The following is a 4,463-nucleotide window of genomic DNA, read 5'->3' as shown; positions in this document are numbered from 1 at the left end:
CATGTGTTTTATGTGGCACTGCATCAAATGGGTTACTCACGTCCTGACTTGTGAGCAAGGCCTTTGCTTGAGTGAGAAAGCATCTTTCTGTGTCCACGGAAAACATTAATGGAAATCACAGTGTTATGGGTCTTCCCACCTCCCTGCACCTGGAGAAACCTCCTCTCCCTCCTGCTGCTGCTCCTCTTCGTGCTTATGCAGCTCATTATCCTCTCCTTCCCCTGGGAAAATGCTGAGGGTTTATGAAGTTGATGGTTTGAAGTACCAGAGCATGTCGACAGGCTATTTAATGTTTCCTTAGGGAGGCTCAGCTCCAGGTCTTGAGCCTTTGTGTCTGTCTGGGTCCTGACTCAAGGTGTGGAAGGGAAACCAACCCATTTGCTCCTTTTTGAGTGAGGTCTTCAGGGCTGGAAGAGGTTCACCTTGCTGAGTCTTCCTGTCTTGGGTTCATAATTCAGCGACCCCACCAACTACTTATTTTAACATGTCATTTAAAAAAAAAAAAAAGAAAAAAATGCATTTAGCTGGATGTTAGTCCCATGAGCTGTATGCAAAACAGGTCATACAGTGATGGCATGGGCAGGCTTTGCAGGCTGCAAGCTTTCATTTGGCTTCTCCACCCATAGCCCGTGGGTCCATGCCCAGCAGGTATTTGTGGCAAGGTAACGTCTCTGAGTTTGCAGAGAGCCTGAAATGATGATGCTGGGATGTGTACCATCTTCATCAGCCACCTGGAAGTATCAACTCTAAAGCAGGATGATGCTTTACATGTCCCCACAAACACTCCTTTGGTAGACCAAAAGAGGTGGTGCAGAGCTAGAGGTGAAGTAGGGACTGCACATTGCTGGGCTGAACAAACTGGAGAGAAAGAGAAGACAGCAAAGAAACAAGGAAGAAACAAAGAAATAGAGATGAAAAGGAGGAGAACCAAAAAGCAAAAGTAATGTTTCAGAGGGGAGCAGATGGGTGGGCAGAGAACGACTGCACTTAAAACATCTGATCGTTTCTAACAGCCGCTTTCCCATATACCAAAACACTCTTCTCTCAATTAACATTATCTGCTCTGAGTTGAAGGGAGAAGACTTCATATCTATTATCACCACCTACATACCTTCGTTAGAAATCCAGCTGCAGGTTGAGTTTGGCTGGCGAGTTCCTCCCAGCTGGTGTGGGCAGCTGATGGCCAAATCCTGCCTTCCCCTTACTGGCAGCGGTGGTTGAAGTCTCTCCCCTCCGCTACTCAGTTAGCAATTTTCACAAGGCTTGCAGGAACTTAATTATCTTGGAGACATCATCTGCACACCCAAATGTTGGTTGAAATAAGCCACAGTTTGGAAAGGGTTACGGGAGAGCTTGCCAGCCAGCGTGCCAACCTCACTGCCTTAAGAAACCAGGCTGAAAATGTGGAGGAAAACCAGCACAAAATAAAAAAATGGCTAATTTACTAATTACAATAACAATAAAACTTTGTCATTAAAAAAGCAGTTAAAGCTGCAAACGAACAACTGCTTCAACAGTTATCGGTAACAGCATTTACAAGGCCCAAGTTCTCAAAATCCATGAAAACGAATAGCTCAGGATATCATAAATTTTATACTGCTCCCATAGCAAACCTGCACGCAGTATACCAGAAAATGCATATTTCATTACCCCTCAACAGCCTTAGCTCCCATGCAGACTGCAGGCATTCTTTTCGGTGTAATTCTATAATATGTGCACAACTCAGAGCCTCTTTGTAAAAGAAACATAAAAATGATGCATGCGCATATTAAAGACTCGTATTTATCAGTCTCAAATGTAAGTTCACATACATGCTTAATGTTACCATAAATCAACAGCTCTCTCCGTTAAACCATATATGCAACCTTATTATCGAAAAAGCCATTTATGAACACTAGAGCAAGTCATCCAACCCTCGTTTGAAAAAATATTTTTTAAAAATATTTGCTATCTGAATGAATTACTCAAAAGATATATCATGAAAGCAAAATAAAACCAAAACCTACCAATTAAAAGTAAGCAAGGACTTCAGGCTCAAGGAGACAGCTTTAGGAGGAGGAAGTTTTTATTTCATATTTAATAAAAGCAGTGCCCTTAGCTAATTGCACTCCTCAGGTGGGTGTTTGAGTCTTTGAGGATGCTCCATGAAGTCTGGGCAAAAGAGAAAAACTCTATCAAAAGTAGTTTTGATGACACTTCAACCAGAACAGTGACTCCCTTTGCTTCTGTTGAAAATTAGTATTTTTTTTAAAAAAAAAAAACAACCCACACACATGAAAAAGCATGATCTGTTGCTTCTTCATGGGGTGAAGAGGAGGCAGAAGCAGCTGCCGGCCCACCTTGGGCTACCCTAGGCCACCAGGGACCCACCTCCTGCTTCTCACGCTGGCTAAGAAAGACTCCAGCCGCAGTGAGAAGAAGAACCACGTCTCCCTTCATCCCCATCCTGGCTCCAGGCAAAGGCTAATGCGATTTTGGGGCTTGCATGGAGGGAAGAATAGCTCCCCGCAATCTCACCCACAGCCTCTTGCAAATATTCTGTGACGGTGTGGCTAACAGCTCATTAGTATTGAAATTGGTTGATACATAGTTCACTTGCAATTTAGGCTCCAATAAGCTTCCTATTTAGACCCCGCAATGCAACGAATTTATGCCCAGCTGAAATCTGTTACAATGCTACCGCATAGACATGCAATTTCATAGAGAGATAAGATATAGATCTGCTGTACTCTGGTGATTCTCTTTCAGAAGTGTACCTTGTCAGGCCATAATTTGATATTCTTTTACCATTTCTATAGGGGAGGAAAAAGCCCTTTAATTTAAAAAAAAAAAATAAAAAAATCACATTTTCACCCTTTTGTTCAGTAATGACACAAATAGTAAAATGTTCAGATTACATCAGGGAATGGAAAAGCCCCATGGAGAAAAGACACTGACAAAAGCTTCATTTTCAGGTAAAATTGCGTGAAGCTTGGGGCACTGCATACTCTTAGCAATGGTGGTTTTTTTTTTTTTCCCTTCCTTTCATCCCCATGCATCCCTCTGAATGTTAATAGATTTTACATGGGGACGTTTAAAAGGACTGCAGAGAAATAGGGTTTTATCTGCTCTAATGTCTTCCAGAAATCTCAAAGCAATTTACAACTGTGAATAATATACAAGTAGTTTGGTGAGAGCAGGGGCCAGCAAATCGGATGCTGACTCCAGCTGCAGCTCGCATCCTGCTATAAAATCAGTTTTAACCAGGATGCTTTTGGTAATATATATATGTGTGTGTGTTTTATTTTTCCTAAAGCTGCTTGATATTTTTTACTCCTGCCTTGATAACTGTCAGAGAAAAAGGGAAGGGGGTAGTCCAAAGGATGATGTCCTTACCGGGACCACGCCAGAGGATGGCACAGGCTAGGATTTAAGAAGTGCCAGGGCAGATGTTGTGTATGGAGATGCCACGCTCACGCACATCTGCCGGTGCCTTTGAAGCCAGAAAGGGGCTGTACAGAAGGGGTGTGCGGCTCTTCATTGGAGTCAAGAGACAACCAGTGCCTGGTTATAAAGCAGGAGAGTCATTTCGAAACAGCACCTGTAGGAAATAGCCTTCGTGGCCATTGGGATTGGCAGGGCACCAGCTAAAGCGGAGTGTTCCCAGGTTTCTTTGCATGGTAGGTGAGTATTTAGCAGCAGCCCTATACCCCACACCACCGTGGCCAGCCTTCAGCACCGAAATTCCCAGGCTCGCCCCCCTCGTGTACTTGCAGATGAGGGGGGGCTGCAAACAAAGGGCGGGTGGATGTGCAGCCAGAGCAATTCAGAGCCTGCGATAAAAGAAGGGGGAGTCAGTGTGAAATCCCGAGAACAAAACACCGCACTGGGTCTGCAGCGGGGATGGTAAGAAAACGCGCCGTTTACAACCCGCGAACAGCACTTCGGTTTCATCTCCCTGGGCAGAGCGTGGGGACTTCTTGTCTTGCAACAGTGAATTCATTGTGTAGGGCCCTTTTTCCATTTGCACCTGGCCGTAAGGCAAACCACTGGATTTCACTTCAGATCTACATCTTTTCCAAGAGTTTTCTTCTGCCACCGGATGGCCAGGGGAACATTGGGCTGGGGAGTGTGGTCCTGCTCATGGAGGCAAAGTAGCCGGGAGCTCCTTTATCTCTTTCTGAGGACACTGTGCAGGTTCAGGTTTTGACTACAGAGAATTTCAGTCCTGGCTTGTCAGGAGACGTCTTGCTCCTCATGTCAGATTGCATCGGCCAGGATCACCCTGAGCCAAGGATGTTTTGGACTCAAGTAGAAGAGCTGTGCCAGGATGTCTTGAAACGAGTCTGGACTAGCAGACAGTTCCTCGAGGGGCACCACCATCACTCTCCCACCCCAGCGGGATCTCTGGTAGCCCGAGCTCAGCTGCTCTTAGGAGAGTGATGCTCGCTACCACCACCCCACAAGCAGCACCCTATAGCCAG

The sequence above is a fragment of the Gavia stellata genome, chromosome 11 (assembly GCF_030936135.1).
Source record: "Gavia stellata isolate bGavSte3 chromosome 11, bGavSte3.hap2, whole genome shotgun sequence".
NCBI lineage: Eukaryota > Metazoa > Chordata > Aves > Gaviiformes > Gaviidae > Gavia > Gavia stellata.
The sequence above is the reverse complement of the archived record's forward strand: the minus strand, read 5'-3'. Positions refer to the sequence as shown.